The 14,588-nt window shown below is 38.6% G+C and overlaps 1 protein-coding gene across 13 annotated transcripts in view; it reads left to right on the forward strand.

Annotated features, from left to right (window-relative positions):
• ZCCHC7 (zinc finger CCHC-type containing 7) overlaps positions 1 to 14,588 on the forward strand; it is a 279,525-nt gene that overhangs the window by 98,755 nt on the left and 166,182 nt on the right. The gene's annotated exons all lie outside the window — the stretch shown is intronic.

A 14,588-nucleotide genomic window follows, 5' to 3' on the forward strand; every position in this document is an offset into this window, starting at 1 on the left:
TCAGAAAAAATAGTTATGAATATGACAAAAGTGTTCAAGAAACTGGTAGGATTTAACTACATCTGCATGAACACCTTTGAATGTGAACAATCATTAAAAACAAAATTGAGTCGGGTGTGGTGGCTCACGCCTGTAATCCCAGCACTTTGGGAGGCCGAGGCGGGTGGATCACGAGGTCAACAGATTGAGACCATCCTGGTCAACGTGGTGAAACCCCATCTCTACTAAAAATACAAAAAATTAGCTGGGCATGGTGGCGCATGCCTGTAATCCCAGCTACTCAGGAGGCTGAGGCAGGAGAATTGTCTGAACCCAGGAGGCAGAGGTTGCGGTGAGCCGAGATCGCACCATTGCACAGCCTGGGTAACGAGTGAAATTCCGTCTCAGAAAAAAAAAAAAAAAAAAAAAAAAACGAGAGGAAAATGCAAAAACCCCACAACTTATGTGATTAATAAAAGGGCTTTTAGTCTAATTGTATAAAATAGTCTTATACATGAAATAGTCTTAGAAACCAATTAGGAAATGCTCTAGTGGGGAATGTGGGCCAAGCATATGAACTAGTGGTTCCAGAAGGAAGGAACATAAGGAAAATGTTTACCATTGCTATTAATAAAAATCTAAGTGCCATTTAAATTTGTAAAGATGGCAGGTCGTGATGGAATGAGCATTCATATATGTATATATATGGCTGTGAGTTTTAGTGACTCATTATTGCTGAACGGCAGTTGGGCCATAGTTACCAAAAGTCTTAAATGTGGCTTCTCTGGGCACACTACCTATGGAGTAGCCCTGCTACACAAGGAGCAGTTTAAAAAAGTGGGGGGGGGGGGGGGGCTTCATTGTAACAGATACTTGTATTTGAATGTTTATAGTAGGATTATTCACAATAGCCAAAAGGTGGAAACAACCCTAGTGTCTAATTATTAAGAGATAAATGGAAAACCATAATGTGGTATCTACATACAATGGAATGTTACTCATCCATTAAATGTAATGATAATCTGATACATGGTGTAACATGGATAAACCTTGAAAACATTGTGTTAAGTGCAATACGTCTGACATAAAGGGACAAGTATTGTATGAGCCCACATAAATGAAATACCTTGAATAGGCAAATTAATAGGTACAGAAATATATTAAAGTTTACTGGGGGTTGGGTGGGAGAAAGAAATTGGAGGACATGACTTAAAGGGTACAGTTTCTCCTTGGTGGTGATAAAAGTGTTTTGAAAATAGTGATAATGGTTGTACAACATTGTGAGTATAATTAATGATACTGAGTTGTACATTTTTAAATGGTTAAAATGGCAAATCTTAACATTTTATATGTTTACCACAGTAAAATAGAAAAATGACAAAAAATAATGTCATGTTTCATTTCTAGGAATTTGTTCTAAGGAATAATAGAGTGTATGTAAGGTCTTTATTACAGAGTTAGAAACAACCCAGATGTTTAATAATAGTGAACTCTTTGGTATAGTTTATAACCATCAACCATGATGAACAAATATTTAATAGAATATTATAATTTAGGCTGGATGTTGTGGCTTAATCCTGTAATCCCAGCACTTTGGGGAGCCAAGGCAGGCGGATCACAAGGTCAGAAGTTCGAGACCATCCTGGCCAATATGGTGAAACCCCGTCTCTACTAAAATACAAAACATTAGCTGGGTGTTGTGGCGCGCACCTGTAGTCTCAGCTATGCAGGAGGCTGAGGTAGGGGAATCGCTTGAACCCAGGAGGTAGAGATTGCAGTGAGCTGAGATTGAGAATATTATGATTTAGTAAGTGAAAGTATAGGTAGTAAAACAGCATGTACCCATTTTTTCATTAAAAAATTATGTATAAAAAAGACACTGTCTTATTAAAAATTGAAGTGGTCATCTTTGGATGATAGGATTATGGAGGTTTATCAAATGCTTATATATACCCTGAAAATGTAAAACTAAGGTTCTGGTTCTTTTTTATTTTTTATTTTTTATTTTTTATTTTTATTTTTTTTTTGAGACGGAGTTTCGCTCTTGTTACCCAGGCTGGAGTGCAATGGCGCGATCTCGGCTCACCGCAACCTCCGCCTCCTGGGCTCAGGCAATTCTCCTGCCTCAGCCTCCTAAGTAGCTGGGATTACAGGCACGCACCACCATGCCCAGCTAACTTTTTGTATTTTTAGTAGAGACGGGGTTTCACCTTGTTGACCAGGATGGTCTCGATCTCTCGACCTCGTGATCCACCCGCCTCGGCCTCCCAAAGTGCTGGGATTACAGGCTTGAGCCACCGCGCCCGGCCTCTTTTTTATTTTTATTCTTTTAAGGTAAAAAGTGATTTTTCTTTATTTAAATATTAATAAAAGGGTCATAAACAATATGTTAATTTTTTAAAAGGAAAGAAACTTTTTATAATTGATTACCACATGCCAGAGTTTGAGATATTCTTAAGAATTCAGGTTAAACTAGCCGGGCGCGGTGGCTCAAGCCTGTAATCCCAGCACTTTGGGAGGCCGAGGCGGGTGGATCACGAGGTCGAGAGATCAAGACCATCCTGGTCAACATAGTGAAACCCCGTCTCTACTAAAAATACAAAAAGCTAGCTGGGCGTGGTGGCACATGCCTGTAATCCCAGCTACTCAGGAGGCTGAGGCAGGAGAATTGCCTGAGCCCAGGAGGCGGAGGTTGCGGTGAGCCGAGATCGCGCCATTGCACTCCAGCCTGGGTAACAAGAGCGAAACTCGTCTCAAAAGAAAAAAAATAAATAAATAATAAAAAAATAAAAGAATTCAGGTTAAACTTACAAAATCATTTTTAATACAGAAATCAATGAAAAATTGTCCAAAGACATTAGTTCTGTGTATTGGTAACAAAAGCCTTAAAAGTGTACAATTTTTAAAAATCAGTGTGGCAACCATCCCAGGAATTGGAGGTCTCTGCTTCTTCCCCTCTCTAAGATTCAGGTCGTGTGTGTATGTGTGTACTTTTATTTTTAAAGAACATAGGAATAATGTAGACTTTCACTTTTAGCCAGGACACAGTCCCAGGGACTGAGTTTACACTCCTGCTTCAAACTAGAAAACCAGTCTACAAAATAAAAGAATTGCTTCTGGACATTGGATAACAACCAGTATAGGACACTGATCTTAGAAGGGAAATAAAATAACTTCTGTAGCTCTTCCCAACTCTACTTCCTAGAGACAGTTTTGGAACGGGAAAGGCAGACATATTGAGATCTTGGGCAAGGGGGTATCACACTGCACTGAAGGGACAGACTTTGAACTGCAGGGAGGCCAAGGTGCCTAGGATTTGTGGATAAAATTACTAGAGATTAGTGAGATGCATCAGGACAGAAGAGTGGAGATCCACAAATCTCCACAAAACTCACTGAACCTCTTGAGTTTTTGAGTGAATACTTATCTGTGTATGTATGACAAATTACCCAAGGCTGGAGAAAGAATAACTGAAAGGAGCAGGTGTAACAATCCATGGAGCTCATGTGAAACATTTACACCTATACATTTCTCTCTTAGCAGTGCTTTCACAGCATTCCATATTTTAGTAGTAAAGTTGAAGAACATGTAAGCCAGACCAATCAGGAATTAAGAGAAAGAATAATTCAATTTATTCCTGAATTATTATTAAATTATTTTATTCCTATTGTAAATCTATAAACATTCAAATACAAAACTAATAAACTGATAGGCAAATGTTGATTTATCAATTCAAATGAACAAATTACAGATGCATTCCACCATGTGGAGGAGTCTCTAATTCCTTTTTTCTTTCTTTCTTTTTCTTTTTTCTTTCTTTTTTTTTTTTTTTTTTTTTTTTTGAGACAGTCTTGCTCTGTTGCCCAGACTGGAGTGCAGTAGCACAATCTCAGCTCACTGCAACCTCTGACTCTAAGGTTCAAGCTATTCTTATGCCTCAGCCTCCCGAGTAGCTGGGATTACAGGCACACACCACCACACCCAGTTAATTTTTTCATACTTTTGGTAGAGACAGAATTTCTCCATGTTAGCCAGGCTGACCTCAAACTTCTGGCCTCAAGTGATCTGCCTGCCTTGGCCTATCAAAATGCTGGGAATAGGCCGGGCACGGTGGCTCAAGCCTGTAATCCCAGCACTTTGGGAGGCCGAGGCGGGCGGATCACGAGGTCAAGAGATCGAGACCATCCTGGTCAACATGGTGAAACCCTGTCTCTACTAAAAATACAAAAAAATTAGCTGGGCATGGTGGCACGTGCCTGTAATCCCAGCTACTTAGGAGGCTGAGGCAGGAGAATTGCCTGAACCCAGGAGGCGGAGGTTGCCGTGAGCCGAGATCGTGCCATTGCACTCCAGCCTGGGTAACAAGAGCGAAACTCCGCCTCAAAAAAAAAAAAAATGCTGGGATTACAGGCGTGAGACACAGTGGACTATGTGCTGTATTAATCTTTTTCTATGACTATTTTATAAAAGACCAAATTAATGACAAATCAAATCAGTGGTTAACAGGGTTAAATGGAAGAAAATTTATTGTGAAAAAGCATGAAGGAACCCTTTGGAGGCATGAAAACATTCTGTATCTTAATTGTGGTAGATATTACATTACAAATTACTTTATGCATTCGATTTCTCAAAACTTACTGTAAATAAATTCTGGAAATTATAAAGGTGATTTTTGTTGTTGAGACAGGGTCTTACTATGTCATCTAGGCTGGAGTGCAGTGGTACAGTCGTGGCTAACTGAAGCCTCAAACCTGTAGGCCCAATCAGTCTTCCCATCTCAGCCTCCTGAGACAAGCGACATCACACCTAGCTGATTAATTTTTATTCTTATTTTTATCTGTAGAGACGGCATTTCAGTTTTGCCCAGGCTGGTCTTAAACTTCTGGGCTTAAGTGGTTCTCCTGCCTTGGCTTCCCATGGTGCTGGGATTACAGATGTGAGACAGTTTCTGGCCTGATTTTTAAAATCTGATGAGACAAATGTATTCATATAAGAAAATATGAATTATATGAATATAAATATGAATTCTTATATGAATATATTCATATAAGAAAGTACTTTTCTGCATACTTCACCCAATCATGATAGTTCAATTATAAGACATGAAAAAAAGGAAACTTGTATTTTTTTTTTTTTTTTTGAGATGGAGTCCCACTCTGGTGCCTGGGCTGGAGTGCAGTGGTGCCGTCCCAGCTCACTGCAACCTGCACCTCCCAAGTTCAAGTAATTCTCCTGCCTCAGCCTCCCTAATAGCTGGGACTATGGGACTACAGGTACACGCCACCACTCCCGGCTAATTTTTTGTGTTTATTAGAGACAGGGTTTCACCATGTTTTGCAGGCTGGATTCAAACTCCTGAGCTCAGGCAGTACGTCCACCTCCGGCCTCCCAGTGTGCTAGGATTACAGGTGTGAGCCACCGTGCCTGGCATGTATTTTAATATTACTTTGATAATTTAATATTACATTGATTAGCAGCTCATAGCTCCTTGTATAAATGGCTCAAAAAGCCAACAACAGTGGAGTAGTTTATTCAGGTACATTCAAACAATAAAATACTGTATAGTAATTAAACATTAAGGTCCTTCCATCAAAAAAATTGGAAACTTTTTACAATATAGTCATATGTCACTTACTGACAGGGATACATTCCAAGAAATGTGTAATTAGGTGATTTCATCATTGCGTGAACATCATAGAGTATACTTACACAAACCCAGATGGTGTAGTCTAATAGATACCTAGGTAATGTGATATCCTATTGCTCCTAGGGTATGAACTTGTACAGCATGTTATTGTACTAAATACTATGGGAACTTTAACACAGTGGTAAATAGTCATGTATCTAAACATAGAAAAAGTCTGGTAAAAAGATGACATAAAAGATAAAAGTGGTATACTGGTGTAGAGCACTTACTGTAAATGGAGCTTTTAGAACTCAAAATTGCTCTGGTTAGCAGTGAGTGTTGAGTAAATGTGAAGGCCTAGGACATTACTGTAAATTTTATATGCACTGTACACTTAGGCTACACTAAATATATTAGATTTTTTTTTCTTTAATAATAGATTAAACTTTGCATGTTGTAACATTTTTTGTTATATCAACTTGTTACATTTATTTATTCTTTTTTTTTTTCCTCAGGAATTTGGAGGAAAACTTGTGACTTTTCAAACATTGATTCCTGTAATACTCCGCTTAAAATATACTTTGTATAGCTATGCAAAAATAATTTCTTTATGTCCTTATTCTGTAAGCTTTTTTCTAAGCATTTTTAAGTTAGTTATTTGGTTTTTGCTTTTTAAACTTTTTTGTTAAAACCGCGTACACAGAAGCACACATTACCCTAGGCCTAATAGAGTCGGGCTTGTTCATATCACTCCAAATCTTGTCCACTGGAACGTCCTCAGGGACAAACACACATGGAACTGTCATCTCCTGGGGTAACAGTGACTTCTGGAATTATTCTGAAGGACCTGTTTTATGGTTAACTTAAAAAAAAAAAAAGTAGGAGTACACATTAAAATAATAATAAAAAGTATAGTAAATACTTAAACTGAAAACAGTCATTTATTATCAAGTAGTATGTATTGTGCATAATTGTATATGCTAGATTTTTAATGACTGGCAGCACAGTAGATTTGTTTACACAAACATTACCCGAAACCCATGAGTAATGCATTGTTAAAACATAGCAGTGACTGTACCATCACTAGGTGACAGGAATTTTATGAAACAGCTTCCATATATTTGTTTTGTCATTGACATGGTATATGACCATATATTGAATTGGGAAGAAAGGACATACAGCAGGATCTCACTTTTGTTGGGGAAAAAAGTTGGTATGGGGTATTATTTTATGAATGTATGTATAAAAAAGATATTAACTATCAAGCTTTATTTAAGGGAGTTAGGTTGGTAGCAGTTTTTCTTTTTTTAAAAAAATAAAACATATTTTGAATTTTCTACTCAATTCTTTTTCTCTCCATTAGAATATAAGCACCATAAGAAGAGGAATTTTTGTTTGTTTTCCCTCTGCTGCCATATTGTAGATCCTAGAACAGTATTTCATAAATACATGTAGAAAGAATGAATGAATTTTATAGCTAGCTGGACCCCAGACTAGATTTTTTTTCATTGATTTGTTAGTTTTGGTTTTAATTACATAGTTTTGATTACTGGAACTTTATGGTTCTATCTGATGGAATAACGTCTCTTTGTGAGTCATGTTTAAATTACTCTAGACTTTTTTTACACAACTTAAAAACACCCTTTTGAGTTTTTTGTTTTGTTTGTGTGTTCGTTTTTTGAGACAGAGTCTTACTTGGGCACCTAGGCTGGACTGCAGTGGTGCGATCTCTCTTGGCTCACTGCAAGGGTTCAAGCAATTCTCCTGCCTCAACCTCCCCTGCAGTTGGGAGTACAGGCGTGCACCACCAAGCCCTGCTGATTTTTTGTATTTTTCGTGGAGATGGGGTTTGTTCAAGTTCTCCTGACCTCAAATGACCCACCCGCCTTGGCCTCCCACAGTGCTGGGATTACAGGTGTGAGCCACTGGGCCTGGCCATAAACATCTTTGGGCTTTAATTGGAATTGCACTAGTTACCTATATTAATTTGTCATCTTTCAATTAGGAGTTTAAGACGTTAGAATGAATTATTTAGACATTCCATATCTTTCAATAAACTTCATGGCTGTTTAAATATTAGCTGGCATACTACTTTTAAATACATTTCTAGATGTTTTATGTTGGTGTTGCTATTGACAACTGATTTACTTCATATTTCTTCCTGGTATATAGGTAAACTGTTGTTTTGTATATATTTTTATTAAGCCATCTTCCTGAAAGATTTTTTTTTATTATTATACTTTAAGTTCTAGGGTACATGTGCAGATCATGCAGGTTTGTTCCATAGGTATACATGTGCCATGGTGGTTTGCTGCATCCATTGCCCCGTCATCTGCATTAGATATTTCTCTTAATGCTATCCCTCCCCAATCTCCTCACCCACTGCTATTCCTCCCCTAGACCCCCACCCCCCAGCCCCTGGTGTGTGATGTTCCCCTCCCTGTGTCCCCTTGTTCTCTTTGTTCAATACCTTTTTTTTTTTTTTTTTTGAGACGGAGTTTCACTCTTGTTGCCCAGGCTGGAGTGCAAAAGCGATCTCGGCTCACCGCAACCTCCGCCTCCTGGGTTCAGGCAATTCTCCTGCTTCAGCCTCCCGAGTATCTGGGATTACAGGCATGCACCACCATGCCCAGCTAATTTTTTGTATTTTTAGTAGAGACAGGGTTTCACCATGTTGACCAGGATGGTCTCGATCTCTTGACCTTGTGATCCACCCACCTCAGCCTCCCAGAGTGCTGGGATTACAGGCTTGAGCCACCGTGCCCGGCTCAATACCCATTTATCCATGAGAACATAAGGTGTTTGGTTTTCTGTTCTTGTGTCCGTTTGATGAGAATGATGGTTTCCATTTTCATCCATATTCCTGCAAAGGTCATGAACTCATCCTTTTTTATGGCTGCATAGTATTCCATGGTGTATATGTGCCACATTTTCTTTATCCAGTCTATCATTAATGGGCATTTATGTTGGTTCCAAGTCTTTGCTATTGTGAACAGTGCCGCAGTAAACATACATGTGTATGTGTCTTTATAACAAAATGATTTCTAATTCTTTGTGTATATACTCAGTAATGGGATTGCTGGGTTAAATGGTATTTCTATTTCTAGATCCTTGAGGAATCGTCACACTGTCTTCCATAATGGTTGAATTAATTTACACATCCACCAACAGTGTAATAGCGTTACTTTTTCTCCACATCCTTTCCAGTATCTGTTGTCTCCTGATTTTTTAATGATCGCCATTCTCACTGATGTGTGGTGGTATCTCAATGTGGTTTTGATTTGCATTTCTCTAATGACCAATGATGATGAGCTTTTTTTCATGTTTGTTGGCTGCATAAATGTCTTCTTTTGAAAAGTGTCTGTTCTTATCCTTTGCTCACTTTTTGATGGGGTTGTTTGTGTTTTTCCTGTAAATTTGTTTAAGTTCTCTGTAGATTCTGAATACTAGCCCTTTCTCAGATGGGTAGATTGCAAAAACTTTTTTCCCATTCTGTTGGTTGCCAGTTCTCTCTCTTGATAGTTGTTTCTTTTGCAGAAGCTCTTTAAGTTTAAGTAGATCCCATTTGTTTGTTTTGAGTTTTGTTGCCATTGCTTTTAGTGTTTTAGTCACGAAGTCCTTGCCCATGCCTATGCCCTGAAAGATACTGACTAGGTCAAAAAATTTATAACTCAACGTTAAGTTAATTAATGAAAACCAAACCTTTATACCTTACAAGATAAATAATTTTGTGGTAGAGGAGGTAGCTGTTTTTCTCCATTTTTTTTTCACCCTAGTTGTTGAAAGCTTCCTGTCACAGTGTCAAATATTTATCATTTAGAAGTGAGCAGATACCCAGTAGCCATGTAATGATACTTTTGGGCACATTTCACCTACCCCAAGGCGTTAGGCAGAAATGTTGGGGAAGCTGGAAGGCTCAGTACTCTGTTCTTTGGTCAGCACGTGATTGTTGACCCATAATTAATTAATAGAAAAAGCAAGTAGTCTCAATGTTTTTGGTCTTTTATCAAACAGGTAAGTTATTCTTAGGATCTTTTCACTGTTACTTCCTTTCTGCTATTCTAAAATATAATCCTGGAGTCTCTTCATTTTGTTTCTGGTTGTCACATTTCTGCAAACAGCAATGTATTGTGTTTATAGTTATTTCACTACAGACATTTCTGCGTTTTGGTTTACATGTGTTTTTACGTTATTTTTCTTAAATTATTTAAAGGAAAGGAATATGTTTTGTGTAGAATTGTGTTAATCAGACATGTACTAAACAGTTACTGTGTACACTGCAGCAGTGGAAGGGAACGATAATACAGAGCCCTTATGTGCCAGTTCTGACAGTATAGATGCAGAAACAAAGAATCTGAAAGAATTTTGTGGTAGAGGAGGGGCTTGTGAAAATTTAAGAAGCTATGGAGTGTCCATTTGATTCTATATTCTGTAGTCTTCGACCCTGGTTACACATTAGTATCATATGGAAAATTTAACAAATCTCATAGTTTTATTATACTCACTGTCACCGTTTATCTGGTCAGGAAATTGATTTCTAGAGATAGGGCCTAAGCACCTAAGTATGTGAGAGAGACATAGAATTTTTTTTTTTTTAGACGGAGTTTCGCTCTCGTTACCCAGGCTGGAGTGCAATGGCGCGATCTTGGCTCACCGCAACCTCTGCCTCCTGGGCTCAGGCAATTCTCCTGCCTCAGCCTCCTGAGTAGCTGGGATTACAGGCACGCGCCACCACGCCCAGCTAGTTTTTTGTATTTTTAGTAGAGATGGGGTTTCACTATGTTGACCAGGATGGTCTCGATCTCTCGACCTCGTGATCCACCCGCCTCGGCCTCCCAAAGTGCTGGGATTACAGGCTGAGCCACCACGCCCGGCCGAGACATAGAATTTTTTAAAGCTGTTACATGGATTTAATTTGCCATCTTGGTGAAGAACAGGAGTCAGCAAATTATGTCCCATAGGCCAAATCCAGCCATCCTTCTGTTTTTGTACTGCCATGGAGCTAAGAAAGGTTTTAACTTTTTTAAATGGCTGGGGAAAAAATCATGACATGAAAATTATATGAAATTCAAATTTCATTGTCTGTAAATCAAGTTGTATTGCAACCAAAGCCTTTGTTGAATTTTTGTTGATGTGTCAAGAAATAATTGTTGAGAAACTTTTTCATAAACATATACATAAAGAGATAGAGGAATATTTGGGTTCAGTCAGCTCAAATTGCAAATTATTTCTTTGTTTTCCGTCTGTTCTTTCAATGAAAGCATAAATACATTTTTAAAAATTGATTTAACTGTTAATATTGGAGAGGAGAAATTGGTAGGCCAAATTCAGTGCTCATTTGAGCATTTAAGGTACTATGGGTTTGTGTCTTCATATTTTATATTGACCAATTCACATGAGACAGTATTCCCAGGTTGGTGGTGTTGGTTAAAAGTAACATCGCCATTCTAATTTCATTTCCAAATCAAATGTTCATGGATTCCTATAGATAAGGTATCCCAAGGAAGTACTTATTTTCAAAGTACAGATGCTCCTTAACTTAGGATGTGGTTATATTCCTAAAAGCTCTTTGCATGTAGAAAATTTTTTTTTTTTTTTTTTTTTTTTTTTTTTTTTTGAGACGGAGTTTCGCTCTTATTACCCAGGCTGGAGTGCAGTGGCGCGATCTTGGCTCACCGCAACCTCCGCCTCCTGGGTTCAGGCAATTCTCCTGCCTCAGCCTCCTGAGTAGCTGGGATTACAGGCATGCTCCACCATGCCCAGCTAATTTTTTGTACTTTTTAGTAGAGATGGGGTTTCACCATGTTGACCAGGATGGTCTCGATATTTTGACCTCATGATCCACCCGCCTCGGCCTCCCAAAGTGCTAGGATTACAGGCTTGAGCCACTGCGCCCGGCCCGAAAATATTTTTAAGTCAAAAATCTATTTAATAAGCCATACCCACCCAACATTATCGTTTAGCCTAGCACTTCTTAAGCTTGTCCTTATTTTTGTTTGTATTAATTTATTTTACTCTTAACTTCTAAGGAGAGGAATTAAAATAATTCCAAATGCCGTCATTTTCCTCAGCAAATGTTAGGCACATGACCTGGGAAATTGTGAACTACTTTCTCTTTTGGCTTTTGGACTTCCTGTTGGGTTTCGTGTATAATATGCTTATAAAGGTAGATTTTTATTAATTGTGATTGAACTAGTTACTGAGAGCACCTTCCGAAAACCTTTTTTTTCTTAATTGTATGTAACTGTTAAATAATGAGATCAAACTATTTTTGAACAATTAGAGCAGGCGTCCCCAAACTTTTTACACAGGGGGCCAGTTCACTGTCCCTCAGACCGTTGGAGGGCCACCACATACTGTGCTCCTCTCACTGACCACCAATGAAAGAGGTACCCCTTCCTGAAGTGCGGCGGGGGGCCGGATAAATGGCCTCAGGGAGCCGCAGTTTGGGGACTCCTGAATTAGAGGTTATGTTCTTTAAGAACTGATTTTGTAGTCCCTATCCACAAATTTTTCCTCACCTTGTTTAGTGGTAAGGTCAAGTAACCATTAAGCTCAGGCATAGCCCCAGCTCAGGCATTCATTCACCATCTTTTAGTATTGCAGTGGAGCCACAGAATTATTAGGAATGGCAGAGAATGGCACTACATAAAGCAATGACAGGAGACTGACAGGGTCAAGAGAAAATGATGGAGGGTTTTAGAAATCCAAACCAAAGGAAAGAAAGAAGAAGAAAGTAAGGAAGTAAAGATAGGAAGATAGGGATTTTTTTTTTTTTTAATAGAGTCTTACTCTGTCACCCAAGCTGAAGTGCAGTGGGGCAATCTCAGTTCACTGCAGCCTCCTCCTCCCTGGTTCAAGCAATTCTCTTGTTGCAGCCTCCTGAGTCGCTGGGACTACAGTCACCCACCACCACGCCTGGCTAATTTTTATATTTTTAGTAGAGATGGGATTTCACTATGTTGGCCAGGCTGGTCTCAAACTTCTAACCTCAGGTGATTCTGCCTTGGCCTCCCAGATTGCTAGGATTATAGGCTTAAGCCAACATACCCAGGCAGGATAGGGACTTATTGCCTTACTTAGGCATTTATTTATTCTCAGCATAGCTGGATCATTCTAGATCTGTTCTAGAGGTTCAAGCATAAACACTTAACTCATCCCATTTCTCGGATCTACTTTACTTTGTGCTGACTGGCTTCATTCTTAGGCCTTCCGTAGTACGAGGAAAATGGCCTTTGGTACTTCAGACTTCCGTGTCCTTAACACCTATGACTCAGACAGAAATAGTGTCTTTTTTGATAATTCTGGTTAAAGCATGAGAAGTTCTTTCATTGATTCAGCTTTGATTATTCTTGGTCCAATCAATGGGGTCTGATGTTTGGATTGGACAGGTGTGAATGGTATACCTGCCCCCCTAATGGGGATGCAGTGAAGCATAGGGTAACCATCTCTTATCACCATCTAAACCCTATGGATAGATTTTCTGATAAGAAACACTTGTTATCAGAAAAAAATGGATGCTAAAGAGAGTAAATAGTTAACTGTTAAAAGACCAAAACCTAGCACTTGTATCATCTAATGTAGAATCTTGTATACATTGTACACTTCATGTTTTTTAGGAAATTTAAAATAGGCTTAAATGATCTTTGTGAAAGCTTCAAAGATTCTTCAGGGCCTTATGTATTTGTCCTTTCAGTTTTTCATTGTAAGTTTATGAAAATATTTTAGCCATTCTTTTAACAGTTTATTGGATGTCTGCTATGCTGTTTTACCTGCAGTGCCATTTAAACTTTTCAAAAGTTGATAATTTAAAAAACTTTCTAAGTTTTATTTTTACTTGAATATATACAGTATATTCAATTCGTATTTGAGGGGTACAGTATGATGTTTCAATACATATATAAACTGTGCAATGATCAAATCAGGGTAATAGTGTATCCATCACCTCAAACATTTGTCAGTTCTTTGTGGCAAGTACATTCAAAATCCTCTCTTCTGGTTATTGTGAAATATACAGTGTAGTATTATTGTTTATTATAATTACTCTGCTGTGCAACAGAAAACTAGAACTGGAACTCCTATTCATCTGTTCTTTTATATCCATTGACTAACCACTCCCCATCCAATCTTTGGCCAGTCTCTGGTAACCACTATTCTATCCTGTACATCTGTGAGAGCTGCTTTTTACAACTCCACAAATGAGAGAAATCATGTGGTATTTGGGGCATATTTCATTTAACATAATGTCCTCCACGCTTATCCATGTAGCCAAAAAAGAAAGGATTTTATTATTATTATTTTTCTGAGACAGAGTCCTGTTCTGTCACCAGGCGGGAGTACAGTGATGTGATCTAGGCTCACTGCAACTCCTACTCCCAGGTTCAAGTAATTCTCCTACCTCAGTCTCCCAAGTAACTGGGATTACAGGCATGCACCACTATGCCCAGCCAATTTTTGTACTTTTAGTAGAGACAGGGTTTCACCATGTTAGCCAGGTTGGTCTTGATCTCCTGACCTCATGATCCGTCCACCTCTGCCCCCCAAAGTGCTGGGATTACAGGCGTGAACTACCGTACCCTGCCTTTACTCTTTTTTTAATGGCTGAGTAGTATTCATTGTGTATCTGCATCACATTTTCTTTGTTCATCTGTTGGTGGGGAGTTAGGTTGATTCTGTATCTTGGCTAATGTGAGTAGTGAGTGCTACAGTAAACATTGGGGTGCAGATATCTCTGACTACTGATTTCATTTTCTTTGGATAAATAACTCAGTGGGCTTGCTGGATCATATGGTAGCTCTGCTTCTAGTTTTTTGAGGAACCTCCACACTGCTTTCCTTAATGGCTGTATTAATTTACCTTCTCACCAGCACTGTATAAGTGCCCATTCCTCCACATCTATGGCAGCATTTGTTTTTTTGTCTTTGTGATACTGGCCATTCTTATAGATGTGAGATGATACTTTATTGTGGGAAAGTATCTTTGT

Source organism: Saimiri boliviensis, chromosome 2 (genome assembly GCF_048565385.1).
Source record: "Saimiri boliviensis isolate mSaiBol1 chromosome 2, mSaiBol1.pri, whole genome shotgun sequence".
Taxonomy (NCBI): domain Eukaryota; kingdom Metazoa; phylum Chordata; class Mammalia; order Primates; family Cebidae; genus Saimiri; species Saimiri boliviensis.